The 15,000-nt window shown below is 50.5% G+C and overlaps 17 non-coding genes and 2 pseudogenes across 17 annotated transcripts; all 19 read left to right on the forward strand.

Moving 5' to 3' along the window:
• Positions 1-314: 314 nt before the first annotated feature.
• On the forward strand, positions 315-505 carry LOC118961212. Its single transcript, XR_005048976.1, has one exon. It is a non-coding gene; the product is annotated as a U2 spliceosomal RNA (small nuclear RNA).
• A 494-nt stretch (positions 506-999) lies between these two features.
• On the forward strand, positions 1,000-1,116 carry LOC118961222. Its single transcript, XR_005048982.1, has one exon. It is a non-coding gene; the product is annotated as a U5 spliceosomal RNA (small nuclear RNA).
• A 5,551-nt stretch (positions 1,117-6,667) lies between these two features.
• Positions 6,668-6,841, forward strand: LOC118961219 (annotated as a pseudogene).
• Positions 6,842-7,297: 456 nt separating this feature from the next.
• On the forward strand, positions 7,298-7,414 carry LOC118961223. Its single transcript, XR_005048983.1, has one exon. It is a non-coding gene; the product is annotated as a U5 spliceosomal RNA (small nuclear RNA).
• A 249-nt stretch (positions 7,415-7,663) lies between these two features.
• LOC118961209 lies at positions 7,664-7,853 on the forward strand. The gene has a single exon (XR_005048973.1). It is a non-coding gene; the product is annotated as a U2 spliceosomal RNA (small nuclear RNA).
• A 450-nt stretch (positions 7,854-8,303) lies between these two features.
• On the forward strand, positions 8,304-8,420 carry LOC118961224. The gene has a single exon (XR_005048984.1). It is a non-coding gene; the product is annotated as a U5 spliceosomal RNA (small nuclear RNA).
• A 246-nt stretch (positions 8,421-8,666) lies between these two features.
• On the forward strand, positions 8,667-8,856 carry LOC118961207. The gene has a single exon (XR_005048971.1). It is a non-coding gene; the product is annotated as a U2 spliceosomal RNA (small nuclear RNA).
• A 446-nt stretch (positions 8,857-9,302) lies between these two features.
• LOC118961181 lies at positions 9,303-9,420 on the forward strand. Its single transcript, XR_005048944.1, has one exon. It is a non-coding gene; the product is annotated as a U5 spliceosomal RNA (small nuclear RNA).
• A 242-nt stretch (positions 9,421-9,662) lies between these two features.
• On the forward strand, positions 9,663-9,851 carry LOC118961213. Its single transcript, XR_005048977.1, has one exon. It is a non-coding gene; the product is annotated as a U2 spliceosomal RNA (small nuclear RNA).
• Positions 9,852-10,305: 454 nt separating this feature from the next.
• Positions 10,306-10,422, forward strand: LOC118961225. The gene has a single exon (XR_005048985.1). It is a non-coding gene; the product is annotated as a U5 spliceosomal RNA (small nuclear RNA).
• A 242-nt stretch (positions 10,423-10,664) lies between these two features.
• LOC118961215 lies at positions 10,665-10,851 on the forward strand. Its single transcript, XR_005048979.1, has one exon. It is a non-coding gene; the product is annotated as a U2 spliceosomal RNA (small nuclear RNA).
• A 471-nt stretch (positions 10,852-11,322) lies between these two features.
• LOC118961179 lies at positions 11,323-11,438 on the forward strand. The gene has a single exon (XR_005048943.1). It is a non-coding gene; the product is annotated as a U5 spliceosomal RNA (small nuclear RNA).
• Positions 11,439-11,681: 243 nt separating this feature from the next.
• On the forward strand, positions 11,682-11,882 carry LOC118961216 (annotated as a pseudogene).
• Positions 11,883-12,365: 483 nt separating this feature from the next.
• LOC118961176 lies at positions 12,366-12,481 on the forward strand. The gene has a single exon (XR_005048940.1). It is a non-coding gene; the product is annotated as a U5 spliceosomal RNA (small nuclear RNA).
• Positions 12,482-12,726: 245 nt separating this feature from the next.
• Positions 12,727-12,917, forward strand: LOC118961139. Its single transcript, XR_005048903.1, has one exon. It is a non-coding gene; the product is annotated as a U2 spliceosomal RNA (small nuclear RNA).
• Positions 12,918-13,363: 446 nt separating this feature from the next.
• On the forward strand, positions 13,364-13,480 carry LOC118961226. The gene has a single exon (XR_005048986.1). It is a non-coding gene; the product is annotated as a U5 spliceosomal RNA (small nuclear RNA).
• Positions 13,481-13,728: 248 nt separating this feature from the next.
• Positions 13,729-13,919, forward strand: LOC118961188. Its single transcript, XR_005048952.1, has one exon. It is a non-coding gene; the product is annotated as a U2 spliceosomal RNA (small nuclear RNA).
• A 453-nt stretch (positions 13,920-14,372) lies between these two features.
• LOC118961140 lies at positions 14,373-14,489 on the forward strand. The gene has a single exon (XR_005048904.1). It is a non-coding gene; the product is annotated as a U5 spliceosomal RNA (small nuclear RNA).
• Positions 14,490-14,737: 248 nt separating this feature from the next.
• On the forward strand, positions 14,738-14,927 carry LOC118961208. The gene has a single exon (XR_005048972.1). It is a non-coding gene; the product is annotated as a U2 spliceosomal RNA (small nuclear RNA).
• The last annotated feature ends 73 nt before the right edge of the window (positions 14,928-15,000 follow it).

Below are 15,000 nucleotides of genomic sequence, written 5' to 3' on the forward strand. Positions count from 1 at the left end.
CTTCGTGGAGAGGAACACTTACGAGTTCAACGTATTTTTGGAGCGGCTTTGCTTCTTGCAGAGCCCGGTATCTTGTTTCAAGAGAAATTGACAGAGATGGGCCAGGATAGTGACTTAAAGACGCATTAGCGACTTTTTCCAAAAAACACCTGCCTGTTTGTTTCCAGGGAAACGGTGGGTGGTTGGGTGGGTGGTTGAGTGAGTGAGTGAGTGGGGGTTGGAGGGAGAGAGGAGCTGGCTTTTGCCAACCCACCCGCTGAGGTCTGTCGAGACCCCCGGGGGGTCCGGCGGTTTCAGGGTTCCATTTGTGGGTTATCGCTTCTCGGCCTTTGGCTTCAGATCAAGTGTAGTATCTGTTCTTATCAGTTTAATATCTGATACGTCCCCCATCGGGGGACTACATATTAAATGGATTTTTCGAACAGGGAGTCGGAAATGGGGCTTGCTCCGTCCGCTCCACGCATCGACCCGGTATTGCAGTACCTCCGGGAACGGTGCAACACTTTTTCTCCCGTTGTCAAGGAAAAATGCACATTCACAAAGCTATGTAAACAGCTGGCTAGCTAGCTAGCTAGCTGGCTAGCAGAAGAAGAGAAGGAAAGAAACATTCAAACTGAAAGAAAGGCGAAGCGCTCTTCAATGGGGTCCCCCGTTTCCCGCCATTTTACTTAAAAAAAAAAAAAAAAAAAAAAAAAAAAACAAAATTTGGGGCCAGGATTGTGTGTGTGTGTCTCTCTCTCTCTCATCTCTCTCCTCTCTCCTTCTCTCTCTCTCTCTCTCTCTCTCCTCTTCATCTCTCTCTCTCTCTCTCTCGTCTCTCTCTCTCTCTCTCTCTCTCTCTCTCTCTCTCTCGTGCCTCTGTGCCTCTGTGTCTGTGACCTTTCTTTTATCCACAGACAGCCCTCGAAAACTTGGAAGAGTGGGTTCCGGGAGCACCCGCGGGAACCCTGCCTAGAGTGCACAGAGTGTGTCTCGGGCCCCGACCTCTTGACTTCCATATGACTCTGGTTTCTCTTCATTACGCACAAGCCTTTCGCCTTTTACTAAAGACTTCCGTGGAGAGGAACACTTACGAGTTCAACGTATTTTTGGAGCGGCTTTGCTTCTTGCAGAGCCCGGTATCTTGTTTCAAGAGAAATTGACAGAGATGGGCCAGGATAGTGACTTAAAGACGCATTAGCGACTTTTTCCAAAAACACCTGCCTGTTTGTTTCCAGGGAAACGGTGGGTGGTTGGGTGGGTGGTTGAGTGAGTGAGTGAGTGGGGGTTGGAGGGAGAGAGGAGCTGGCTTTTGCCAACCCCCCGCTGAGGTCTGTCGAGACCCCCGGGGGTCCGGCGGTTTCAGGGTTCCATTTGTGGGTTATCGCTTCTCGGCCTTTCGGCTAGGACCAAGCTTGGTACTGCGGTGCCCCAGAGCTCGCCTAGTTGAGGGTCGAAGGCCGGAGGGCGGTACAACTTTTTTTGGATTTTGGATCTCACCCTTTTTTTTTGTTTTGGAAAAGTGTGGGAAACGTGTGCGTCATCCTCCTGGTGGAGATGGCGCAAAACACATCGTATAGGTCGGTCCCAGGGACTGGACTTGCAAACACGATTAGGTTTTCGTGGAGAGAGAAGACAAAAGAGCCTTTTGGACGTGAGACTTTCGGTAGGACCATTTTGATTGGGATACTGAAGCTAAAGGTGAATGAAGTTTTTTGCCTACAAGGGAACTCGTTGGAGGGAGTCTTCGATGTTGCGTTTTACACGGAGAGTAACATGATGAGGTGCTAAAGAAGGTAAAAGAAGTTGGAGTCACGGGCCGATGGGTCACTACGAGGTCAAGAGTTTGGCAAAAAACAACTTTAGAATGGTGACGGTGAACATTTACAACCCCTATGTAAAAGATGAAGAGGTGAGGGCCTTTCTGGGGAGATATATGGATAATGTCTCCTCAGGAAGGCACCTCACAGACTCTTTGGGATTTTGGACGGGGAGGAGAGGGTTTCAGGCCCTCCTCAGGAAGACCCTAAGGGGGTGGGAGGGTACCTCCATCCCCCAGCTATGTTCTCCCTGGGGGCTGACAGGGGACTTTATACTATGCACGTCAGCCCCCATTCTGCAGGCGCTGTATGGCCTATGGACATATCCTGGCCTCGTGCAGCACTAGAAAGTGCCGATTTTGTGGGTCTGGGGAGCACGAGGCCAGGGACTGTGACGAGCCGAAGGCTTGCCACGGGTGTGGTTCCACTCAGCACCTGTGGCGCGATTGCCCGGCTCGTCAGCGGTCATACGCGTCTGCAGCCGGAGGGGGAGCAGGAGCAGGGATGGGGGTAGAAGAGGAGGGGAAGGAAGTAAATCCCAGGCCAGGGCGTGAGCCCAGAGGATAAGGACGAACGAAAAGAAGAGGAGAAAGGAGTGACTACAGGAGAAGTGGGAAGAGAAGGAACTGGAGCGGAAGAAGGAAAGGAGAAGAATGGAAGAAAGGAAGAGCGAGAGAGAATAATAGAGGAGGGAGTGTGGTGGAGGGGGGGTGCCGGTGGAAGGACCTGTGGAGGTGGAGGAGGGGGGAGGGGTGTGAGAGAGTGGGGGGACAGCATGTCAGTTTCCTGTGTAGAGGAGATGAGAGAAATGGTGGAGGGGCTAGCGGGGAAGAGGGGTGTGTTTCCCGCTACCTCCTACACCAAAAAGAAAGGAAAGAGGAGGGAGAGGGAGGGGTTCGGACGGAGGGGGGGGGGTAGCCAAACGAGGGATGGGTGAGGGAAACGTGAATTTGTCCTCTCTTTTTTCCTCAGCCCCACAGCTTTTGGTGGAAGGTGAATCCCTGGAGGTTGTTCGGGACGATTTGACTGGGGGTTCTCAACTCCTCTTTGAGGGGTGGGTCCCCTAGTCTCAGCCCGGCAGCTTTCAGGGAGGAAGAAATGGAGGGTGTTGGTGGGGAACCCAGGATGCAGGGCAGTCCGAGGCCGAACACCATACCTGCATCCTGGGTTGGAGTAATGGAGGAGGACGGGGGGACGTCAGATGAGGGAAGACGTCCCTGCCGGATGTTATGGACCAGGGAGCATCAGGTGAGCCTCCTGTTGTTTGGGATTGTTTGGGGTTTTAGTTTTGGAAAAGTTAGGTTATTTTGTGTTTAGTTTATAATATAATCTTATGATAATTTTGTTTAGTTTAAATGTAAGGGGTTTAAGAGATTTTGTTAAGAGGAGGGCGGTGTTTTAGTTTTTAGAAGGGGTGGGTTTTGACGTTTGTTTTTTGCAGGAGGTTCACCTGAGGGATGGAGGGGATGTCAAAAGGTTTAGGAGAGAGTGGGATAAGGGTTATTCGTTGTGGGGCATAGGAGGGGTGCACTCAACGGGGTAGGGATATTGTTTGGGAATAGGGAGATTATGGTAGAGAGCACTTTTGGCGTAGTACAGGGAGAGTTTTGGGTGTAGACATCACATATAGGGATATTAGATATAGGTTATTTGGGGTGTATGGGTCACAGGTGGCGGCAGACAGGAGGGAGATGGTGGACTGTCTGGCGCCCCTGTGTGTCACAAATAGGCACTTAGTGATAGGAGGTGATTTTAATATAGATTTGGGGATAGGGGAGACAGTAGTGCAGGCGCCATCACCGGGCTAATGGCTTGCCATGGCCTGGTTGATGGTGGCCTGCACACTACTCCGGCAATGGTCGGTCCCACATGGCGCAACTCCAGGGGGGTTGCGCGGAGGCTCGACTATATTTTTGTATCTAGGTCTTTGGCCGGTTGTCTGGGCGGCTGTTGCCTGTCTTCTTTTCGGACCATGACGGGGTGCTCCTGCAGGTGGGGTCGCCAGTCTGCCTCTTCGGTAGGGGTACTGGAAACTAGATCGGGATTTACTGGATGAGCAGGTGTTTGTTAATGCTGTCACAGGGGTGTTTCGGAGGCTTGAAGGCCTCCGGCCCATGTGTGAGGGGGTGTTAGAGTGGTGGGATATAGTAAAGGTAAGGATTAGGGCCTTTATTATAGGATATGGGAAGAGGAAGAAAAGGGAGGAAAGGAGGGAGGTGGATCGTATCCAAAGGTTGCTCGAACTTGAGTACGAGGCAGGCAACCTCGGTGGTTCGATTGACTGGGAGAAATCCACAGCCCTGAAGGCGCAGCTCAGGGAGCTGCAGGAGCTGAAGGCTCGAGCTTTCCTGGAGCGTGCACATAGTGGCTTTTTAGAACATAATGAGACTTGTTCCGCTATGTTCTTTAAGTCGGTTAGGGCAAGACAGAGTAGGAAGGTAATGCATGGAGTTAGAAAAGAAGATGGTAGTGTAGTAAGTAAACCAGAGGAGATGGTCAGGGTGACAACTGATCATTTCCGAGGTTTATTTAAGGAAAGGGAAATAGATGTAGAGCAGGAAATGTGTTTTTAGAACACTTGTCCCGGCGGTTGCCGGAGGACATTAGAGACGTGATGGAGGCCCAGATCTCACTAGAAGAGGTTGAGAGCGCTCTTAGGAGGATGGGAAAAGGAAGGTGCCTGGGATGGATGGCTGCCGGCGGAGTTTTACCTCAAGTTTTGGGGTATACTTGGACCGGTGGTACTCGAAGTCTTGAAGGCCATCCTCGAGACGGGTGTCCCGGGGGGTTCAATGGTAGTCGGTGTGCTGTCACTTCTTTACAAGAAGGGGGACGCAATCGACCTTGGCAACTGGCGGCCATTGACCATGCTGTGTGTAGATTACAAGTTGCTTGCAAAGGTCTTAGCGGACCGTTGCGCACAGCACTTCCCTACGTCGTCCATGAGGATCAGACGTGCGGGGTAGAGGGACGCTCAATTAGATGGAACCTTCAGTTGATCAGGGACTCCATCGCCTGGGTTGAAGATAGAGGTCTGCCTTTAATGGTAGCAGCGCTTGATCAGGCGAAAGCCTTTGATCGCGTGAATAGATCCTTCTATTCAGGGTATTAGGTAGATTAGGGTTTGGGGAGAAGTATATAGGATGGATCCGTACATTATATGTCGGAGCGGGGTGTCGAGTTAGCGTAAACGGTCACTTGGGTGACGTTTTTGACCTCTCGTCTGGGGTCAGGCAGGGGTGCCCGCTCTCGGCACTCCTCTTCGTTCTGTACATGGAGCCTCTGGGGCTGCCATTAGGGCAGACACAGGGGTGGAGGGCTTGTTGATCCCTGGAAGCGGTGGGCTGCGTGTTAAGATGACGCAGTACGCCGACGACACTTCCTTGCTCCTATGCAAGGACTCGTGCCTGACAAGGTCCCTTGCCATCATTGGGGATTTCACCCGAGCGTCGGGGGCGGTTCTGAACCATGCAAAGTCTTCCGTTAAGTTTTTCGGAAGATGGCGCGGTAGAACGGATGTGCCCGGGGGCTATCTCTCTGTGAGGGGGCCCTGAGGATTCTCGGGGTCCATTTTGAGACCTCTGGCTCAGCGACGCTGAACTGGAACATGAGGATCGCAGTGGTACAGAGGAAGCTAGCAATGTGGAAGGCTAGGTCTTTGTCTTTTATAGGTAAGGTCCTGGTCCTAAAGGTGGATGTATTGCCATCTCTATTGTATTTGGCATACATCTACCCATTGCCGGCTTGTCTGAGGAGGCCTCTAGTGAGGCTGGTGTTTCAGTTCATGTGGGGTGGCAGGTACGAGTGGGTCGCCAGGGCACGCATGCTCTGTCCCATCGGGGAGGGAGGTAGGGGGGTACCTAACATCCCCCTCAAGCTGGACACAATTTTTGTGTCCTTTGTGTTGACAGAACTGGCTCATCCGGTGATACACCCGTCCGTTACCTCCTGCGGGTGTTCTTCTCCTACCAAGCGAGAAGCGTAATGGTGTGGTCTAACACGGGTCCTCGGGCGGAACAGCTGCCGTGGCACTTTGGCCATGCGGCCAAGTGGTTGCGTGCGCACCCCGAGGTTGAAGTTGCCCGAGTAGGTTTAGACCACAGGCACCTGTACGAAGAGGTCAGGCAGGCAGGGAGTCCTGCGCCTGTAGCGGGCATTTCGTCGGTGGTCTGGGAGGGAGTGCAGGCGCGGGCCTGGACAACAGGCTCAAGGACCTGAATTGGTTGAGCCTCCACAAGTGTTTGCCGGTACGGTCCACCATGTACCGGCATAGCTTGGCGCGATCCCCCACCTGCCCAAGGTCTGCTTGTGGCAGGGAGGAGACTGTGCGCCATGCTTTTTGGGACTGTGCCTTTGCCGGAGTGGTATGGGCGAGGGCACGGGTGTTGATAGTTTTGGTAAGAGGTGATTTTGTGGTGACATGGGCTAGGTTAGAGAGAGGTGTAGGGAGAGCGGGGGTACAGATAGGGATAGATTTCTGCTCTGGCTTCTCATGAGCCTCTTTAAACGGGGCTGTGGGAAGCCAGGCAGAATTTGGTAAAGACAGGGAGAGATTGGGGGGTGGAAGGGATATTTAGGAGGGTGGAAGGAGATTTAAGAGGTAGGATGAAGAGGGAGGAGAGGAAGTGGGGGAAACATGCGGCACGGGAGAGATGGAAAGGGGGTTTAGGGCTAGGGGTGTTAGATTGAGATTATAAGGGGATAGATTAGGGGCGGAAAGATAGGGAAGGTAATGGTTAGGAATGACGGGGAGGGATGATGCTCCCCTGAGGTTTGTTTTTGTTTGGTGTTTTTGTAAATATGATTTTGTAAAGTATGAATGAGAAATATGATTTTGTAAAAGAATGAATGGTATTGATGGTAAATAAATTATTTTTCTAAAAAAAAAAATCTGTTCTTATCAGTTTAATATCTGATACGTCCCCCATCGGGGACTACATATTAAATGGATTTTTCGAACAGGGAGTCGGAAATGGGGCTTGCTCCGTCCGCTCCACGCATCGACCCGGTATTGCAGTACCTCCGGGAACGGTGCAACACTTTTCTCCCGTTGTCAAGGAAAAATGCACATTCACAAAGCTATGTAAACAGCTGGCTAGCTAGCTAGCTAGCTGGCTAGCAGAAGAAGAGAAGGAAAGAAACATTCAAACTGAAAGAAAGGCGAAGCGCTCTTCAATGGGTCCCCCGTTTCCCGCCATTTTACTTAAAAAAAAAAAAAAAAAAAAAAAAAAAAAATTTGGGGCCAGGATTGTGTGTGTGTGTCCTCTCTCTCTCTCTCTCTCTCTCTCTCTCTCTCTCCTCTCTCTCTCTCTCTCTCTCTCTCTCTCTCTCTCTCTCTCTCTCTCTCTCTGTGCCTCTGTGCCTCTGTGTCTGTGACCTTTCTTTTTATCCACAGACAGCCCTCGAAAACTTGGAAGAGTGGGTTCCGGGAGCACCCGCGGGAACCCTGCCTAGAGTGCACAGAGTGTGTCTCGGGCCCCGACCTCTTGACTTCCATATGACTCTGGTTTCTCTTCATTACGCACAAGCCTTTCGCCTTTTACTAAAGACTTCCGTGGAGAGGAACACTTACGAGTTCAACGTATTTTTGGAGCGGCTTTGCTTCTTGCAGAGCCCGGTATCTTGTTTCAAGAGAAATTGACAGAGATGGGCCAGGATAGTGACTTAAAGACGCATTAGCGACTTTTTCCAAAAAACACCTGCCTGTTTGTTTCCAGGGAAACGGTGGGTGGTTGGGTTGGTGGTGAGTGTGAGTGAGTGAGTGGGGGTTGGAGGGAGAGAGGAGCTGGCTTTTGCCAACCCACCCGCTGAGGTCTGTCGAGACCCCCGGGGGTCCGGCGGTTTCAGGGTTCCATTTGTGGGTTATCGCTTCTCGGCCTTTTGGCTCAGATCAAGTGTAGTATCTGTTCTTATCAGTTTAAATCTGATACGTCCCCCATCGGGGGACTACATATTAAATGGATTTTTCGAACAGGGAGTCGGAAATGGGGCTTGCTCCGTCCGCTCCACGCATCGACCCGGTATTGCAGTACCTCCGGGAACGGTGCAACACTTTTCTCCCGTTGTCAAGGAAAAATGCACATTCACAAAGCTATGTAAACAGCTGGCTAGCTAGCTAGCTAGCTGGCTAGCAGAAGAAGAGAAGGAAGAAACATTCAAACTGAAAGAAAGGCGAAGCGCTCTTCAATGGGTCCCCCGTTTCCCGCCATTTTACTTAAAAAAAAAAAAAAAAAAAAAAAATTTGGGGCCCAGATTGTGTGTGTGTGTCTCTCTCTCTCTCTCTCTCTCTCTCTCTCTCTCTCTCTCTCTCTCTCTCTCTCTCTCTCTCTCTCTCTCTCTCTCTCTCTCTCTCTCTCTGTGCCTCTGTGCCTCTGTGTCTGTGACCTTTCTTTTATCCACAGACAGCCCTCGAAAACTTGGAAGAGTGGGTTCCGGGAGCACCCGCGGGAACCCTGCCTAGAGTGCACAGAGTGTGTCTCGGGCCCCGACCTCTTGACTTCCATATGACTCTGGTTTCTCTTCATTACGCACAAGCCTTTCGCCTTTTACTAAAGACTTCCGTGGAGAGGAACACTTACGAGTTCAACGTATTTTTGGAGCGGCTTTGCTTCTTGCAGAGCCCGGTATCTTGTTTCAAGAGAAATTGACAGAGATGGGCCAGGATAGTGACTTAAAGACGCATTAGCGACTTTTTCCAAAAAACACCTGCCTGTTTGTTTCCAGGGAAACGGTGGGTGGTTGGGGTGGGTGTTGAGTGAGTGAGTGAGTGGGGGTTGGAGGGAGAGAGGAGCTGGCTTTTGCCAACCCACCCGCTGAGGTCTGTCGAGACCCCCGGGGTCCGGCGGTTTCAGGGTTCCATTTGTGGTTATCGCTTCTCGGCCTTTTGGCTCAGATCAAGTGTAGTATCTGTTCTTATCAGTTTAATATCTGATACGTCCCCCATCGGGGGACTACATATTAATGGATTTTTCGAACAGGGAGTCGGAAATGGGGCTTGCTCCGTCCGCTCCACGCATCGACCCGGTATTGCAGTACCTCCGGGAACGGTGCAACACTTTTCTCCCGTTGTCAAGGAAAAATGCACATTCACAAAGCTATGTAAACAGCTGGCTAGCTAGCTAGCTAGCTGGCTAGCAGAAGAAGAGAAGGAAAGAAACATTCAAACTGAAAGAAAGGCGAAGCGCTCTTCAATGGGGTCCCCCGTTTCCGCCATTTTACTTAAAAAAAAAAAAAAAAAAAAAAAAAAAAAATTGGGGCCAGGATTGTGTGTGTGTGTCCTCTCTCTCTCTCTCTCTCTCTCTCTCTCTCTCTCTCTCTCTCTCTCTTCTCTCTCTCTCTCTCTCTCTCTCTCTCTCTGTGCCTCTGTGCCTCTGTGTCTGTGACCTTTCTTTTTATCCACAGACAGCCCTCGAAAACTTGGAAGAGTGGGTTCCGGAGCACCCGCGGGAACCCTGCCTAGAGTGCACAGAGTGTGTCTCGGGCCCCGACCTCTTGACTTCCATATGACTCTGGTTTCTCTTCATTACGCACAGCCTTTCGCGCCTTTTACTAAAGACTTCCGTGGAGAGGAACACTTACGAGTTCAACGTATTTTTGGAGCGGCTTTGCTTCTTGCAGAGCCGGTATCTTGTTTCAAGAAAATTGACAGAGATGGGCCAGGATAGTGACTTAAAGACGCATTAGCGACTTTTTCCAAAAAACACCTGCCTGTTTGTTTCCAGGGAAACGGGGGTGTTTGGGTGGGTGGTTGAGTGAGTGAGTGAGTGGGGGTTGGAGAAGAGAGGAGCTGGCTTTTGCCACCACCCGCTGAGGTCTGTCGAGACCCCCGGGGGTCCGGCGGTTTCAGGGTTCCATTTGTGGGTTATCGCTTCTCGGCCTTTTGGCTCAGATCAAGTGTAGTATCTGTTCTTATCAGTTTAATATCTGATACGTCCCCCATCGGGGACTACATATTAAATGATTTTTCGAACAGGGAGTCGGAAATGGGGCTTGCTCCGTCCGCTCCACGCATCGACCCGGTATTGCAGTACCTCCGGGAACGGTGCAACACTTTTCTCCCGTTGTCAAGGAAAAATGCACATTCACAAAGCTATGTAAACAGCTGGCTAGCTAGCTAGCTAGCTGGCTAGCAGAAGAAGAGAAGGAAAGAAACATTCAAACTGAAAGAAAGGCGAAGCGCTCTTCAATGGGTCCCCCGTTCCCGCCATTTTACTTAAAAAAAAAAAAAAAAAAAAAAAAAAAAAAAATTTGGGGCCAGGATGTGTGTGTGTGTCTCTCTCTCTCTCTCTCTCTCTCTCTCTTCTCTCTCTCTCTCTCTCTCTCTCTCTCTCTCTCCTCTCTCTCTCTCTCTCTCTCTCTCTCTGTGCCTCTGTGCTCTGTGTCTGTGACCTTTCTTTTATCCACAGACAGCCCTCGAAAACTTGGAAGAGTGGGTTCCGGGAGCACCCGCGGAACCCTGCCTAGAGTGCACAGAGTGTTCTCGGGCCCCGACCTCTTGACTTCCATATGACTCTGGTTTCTCTTCATTACGCACAAGCCTTTCGCCTTTTACTAAAGACTTCCGTGGAGAGGAACACTTACGAGTTCAACGTATTTTTGGAGCGGCTTTGCTTCTTGCAGAGCCCGGTATCTTGTTTCAAGAGAAATTGACAGAGATGGGCCAGGATAGTGACTTAAAGACGCATTAGCGACTTTTTCCCAAAAAACACCTGCCTGTTTGTTTCCAGGGAACGTGGTGTTGGGTGGGTGGTTGAGTGAGTGAGTGAGTGGGGTTGGAGGGAGAGAGGAGCTGGCTTTTGCCAACCCACCCGCTGAGGTCTGTCGAGACCCCCGGGGTCCGCGGTTTTCAGGGTTCCATTTGTGGTTATCGCTTCTCGGCCTTTTGGCTCAGATCAAGTGTAGTATCTGTTCTTATCAGTTTAATATCTGATACGTCCCCCATCGGGGCTACATATTAAATGGATTTTTCGAACAGGGAGTCGGAATGGGCTTGCTCCGTCCGCTCCACGCATCGACCCGGTATTGCAGTACCTCCGGGAACGGTGCAACACTTTTCTCCCGTTGTCAAGGAAAATGCACATTCACAAAGCTATGTAAACAGCTGGCTAGCTAGCTAGCTAGCTGGCTAGCAGAAGAAGAGAAGGAAAGAAACATTCAAACTGAAAGAAAGGCGAAGCGCTCTTCAATGGGGTCCCCTTTCCCGCCATTTTACTTAAAAAAAAAATAAAAAAAAAAAAAAAAAAATTTGGGGCCAGGATTGTGTGTGTGTCTCTCTCTCTCTCCTCTCTCTCTCTCTCTCTCTCTCTCTCTCTCTCTCTCTCTCTCTCTCTCTCTCTCTCTCTCTCTCTCTCTCTCTCTCTCTCTCTCTCTCTCTCTCTGTGCCTCTTGCCTCTGTGTCTGTGACCTTTCTTTTTATCCACAGACAGCCCTCGAAACTTGGAAGAGTGGGTTCCGGGAGCACCCGCGGGAACCCTGCCTAGAGTGCACAGAGTGTGTCTCGGGCCCCGACCTCTTGACTTCCATATGACTCTGGTTTCTCTTCATTACGCACAAGCCTTTCGCCTTTTACTAAGACTTCCGTGGAGAGGAACACTTACGAGTTCAACGTATTTTTGGAGCGGCTTTGCTTCTTGCAGAGCCCGGTATCTGTTTTCAAGAGAAATTGACAGAGATGGGCCAGGATAGTGACTTAAAGACGCATTAGCGACTTTTTCCAAAAAAACTGCCTGTTTGTTTCCAGGGAAACGTGGGTGGTTGGGTGGGTGGTTGAGTGAGTGAGTGAGTGGGGTTGGAGGGAGAGAGGAGCTGGCTTTTGCCAACCCACCCGCTGAGGTCTGTCGAGACCCCCGGGGGTCCGGCGGTTTCAGGTTCCATTTGTGGGTTATCGCTTCTCGGCCTTTTGGCCTTTTGCTCAGATCAAGTGTAGTATCTGTTCTTATCAGTTTAATATCTGATACGTCCCCCATCGGGGGACTACATATTAAATGGATTTTTCGAACAGGGAGTCGGAAATGGGGCTTGCTCCGTCCGCTCCACGCATCGACGACCCGGTATTGCAGTACCTCCGGGAACGGTGCAACACTTTTCTCCCGTTGTCAAGGAAAAATGCACATTCACAAAGCTATGTAAACAGCTGGCTAGCTAGCTAGCTAGCTGGCTAGCAGAAGAAGAGAAGGAAAGAAACATTCAAACTGAAAGAAAGGCGAAGCGCTCTTCAATGGGGTCCCCCGTTTCCCGCCATTTTACTTAAAAAAAAAATAAAAAAAAAAAAAAAAAAATTTGGGGCCAGGATTGTGTGTGTGTGTCTCTCTCTCTCTCTCTCTCTCTCTCTCTCTCTCTCTCTCTCTCTCTCTCTCTCTCTCTCTCTCTCTCTCTCTCTCTCTCTCTCTCTCTCTCTCTCTCTCTCTCTCTCTCTGCTCTGTGCCTCTGTGCCTCTGTGTCTGTGACCTTTCTTTTTATCCACAGACAGCCCTCGAAAACTTGGAAGAGTGGGTTCCGGGCAGCACCCGCGAACCCTGCCTAGAGTGCACAGAGTGTGTCTCGGGCCCCGACCTCTTGACTTCCATATGACTCTGGTTCTCTTCATTACGCACAAGCCTTTCGCCTTTTACTAAAGACTTCCGTGGAGAGGAACACTTACGAGTTCAACGTATTTTTGGAGCGGCTTTGCTTCTTGCAGAGCCCGTATCTTGTTTCAAGAGAAATTGACAGAGATGGGCCAGGATAGTGACTTAAAGACGCATTAGCGACTTTTTCCAAAAACACCTGCCTGTTTGTTTCCAGGGAAACGGTGGGTGGTTGGGTGGGTGGTTGAGTGAGTGAGTGAGTGGGGGTTGGAGGGAGAGAGGAGCTGGCTTTTGCCAACCCACCCGCTGAGGTCTGTCGAGACCCCCGGGGTCCGGCGGTTTCAGGGTTCCATTTGTGGGTTATCGCTTCTCGGCCTTTTGGCTCAGATCAAGTGTAGTATCTGTTCTTATCAGTTTAATATCTGATACGTCCCCCATCGGGGGACTACATATTAAATGGATTTTTCGAACAGGGAGTCGGAAATGGGGCTTGCTCCGTCCGCTCCACGCATCGACCCGGTATTGCAGTACCTCCGGGAACGGTGCAACACTTTTCTCCCGTTGTCAAGGAAAAATGCACATTCACAAAGCTATGTAAACAGCTGGCTAGCTAGCTAGCTAGCTGGCTAGCAGAAGAAGAGAAGGAAAGAAACATTCAAACTGAAAGAAAGGCGAAGCGCTCTTCAATGGGGTCCCCCGTTTCCCGCCATTTTACTTAAAAAAAAAAAAAAAAAAAAAAAAAAAATTTGGGGCCAGGATTGTGTGTGTGTGTCTCTCTCTCTCTCTCTCTCTCTCTCTCTCTCTCTCTCTCTCTCTCTCTCCTCTCTCTCTCTCTCTCTCTCTCTCTCTCTGTGCCTCTGTGCCTCTGTGTCTGTGACCTTTCTTTTTATCCACAGACAGCCCTCGAAAACTTGGAAGAGTGGGTTCCGGGAGCACCCGCGGGAACCCTGCCTAGAGTGCACAGAGTGTGTCTCGGGCCCCGACCTCTTGACTTCCATATGACTCTGGTTTCTCTTCATTACGCACAAGCCTTTCGCCTTTTACTAAAGACTTCCGTGGAGAGGAACACTTACGAGTTCAACGTATTTTTGGAGCGGCTTTGCTTCTTGCAGAGCCCGGTATCTTGTTTCAAGAGAAATTGACAGAGATGGGCCAGGATAGTGACTTAAAGACGCATTAGCGACTTTTTCCAAAAAACACCTGCCTGTTTGTTTCCAGGGAAACGGTGGGTGGTTGGGTGGGTGGTTGAGTGAGTGAGTGAGTGGGGGTTGGAGGGAGAGAGGAGCTGGCTTTTGCCAACCCACCCGCTGAGGTCTGTCGAGACCCCCGGGGGTCCGGCGGTTTCAGGGTTCCATTTGTGGGTTATCGCTTCTCGGCCTTTTGGCTCAGATCAAGTGTAGTATCTGTTCTTATCAGTTTAATATCTGATACGTCCCCCATCGGGGGACTACATATTAAATGGATTTTTCGAACAGGGAGTCGGAAATGGGGCTTGCTCCGTCCGCTCCACGCATCGACCCGGTATTGCAGTACCTCCGGGAACGGTGCAACACTTTTCTCCCGTTGTCAAGGAAAAATGCACATTCACAAAGCTATGTAAACAGCTGCTAGCTAGCTAGCTAGCTGGCTAGCAGAAGAAGAGAAGGAAAGAAACATTCAAACTGAAAGAAAGGCGAAGCGCTCTTCAATGGGGTCCCCCGTTTCCCGCCATTTTACTTAAAAAAAAAAAAAAAAAAAAAAAAAAAAAAAATTTTGGGCCAGGATTGTGTGTGTGTGTCTCTCTCTCTCTCTCTCTCTCTCTCTCTCTCTCTCTCTCTCTCTCTCTCTCTCTCTCTCTCTCTCTCTCTCTCTCTCTCTCTCTGTGCCTCTGTGCCTCTGTGTCTGTGACCTTTCTTTTATCCACAGACAGCCCTCGAAAACTTGGAAGAGTGGGTTCCGGGAGCACCCGCGGGAACCCTGCCTAGAGTGCACAGAGTGTGTCTCGGGCCCCGACCTCTTGACTTCCATATGACTCTGGTTTCTCTTCATTACGCACAAGCCTTTCGCCTTTTACTAAAGACTTCCGTGGAGAGGAACACTTACGAGTTCAACGTATTTTTGGAGCGGCTTTGCTTCTTGCAGAGCCCGGTATCTTGTTTCAAGAGAAATTGACAGAGATGGGCCAGGATAGTGACTTAAAGACGCATTAGCGACTTTTTCCAAAAACACCTGCCTGTTTGTTTCCAGGGAAACGGTGGGTGGTTGGGTGGGTGGTTGAGTGAGTGAGTGAGTGGGGGGTTGGAGGGAGAGAGGAGCTGGCTTTTGCCAACCCACCCGCTGAGGTCTGTCGAGACCCCCGGGGGTCCGGCGGTTTCAGGGTTCCATTTGTGGGTTATCGCTTCTCGGCCTTTTGGCTCAGATCAAGTGTAGTATCTGTTCTTATCAGTTTAATATCTGATACGTCCCCCATCGGGGGACTACATATTAAATGGATTTTTCGAACAGGGAGTCGGAAATGGGGCTTGCTCCGTCCGCTCCACGCATCGACCCGTATTGCAGTACCTCCGGGAACGGTGCAACACTTTTCTCCCGTTGTCAAGGAAAAATGCACATTCACAAAGCTATGTAAACAGCTGGCTAGCTAGCTAGCTAGCTGG

The sequence above is a fragment of the Oncorhynchus mykiss genome, unplaced genomic scaffold (genome assembly GCF_013265735.2).
Source record: "Oncorhynchus mykiss isolate Arlee unplaced genomic scaffold, USDA_OmykA_1.1 un_scaffold_672, whole genome shotgun sequence".
NCBI classification, from domain to species: domain Eukaryota; kingdom Metazoa; phylum Chordata; class Actinopteri; order Salmoniformes; family Salmonidae; genus Oncorhynchus; species Oncorhynchus mykiss.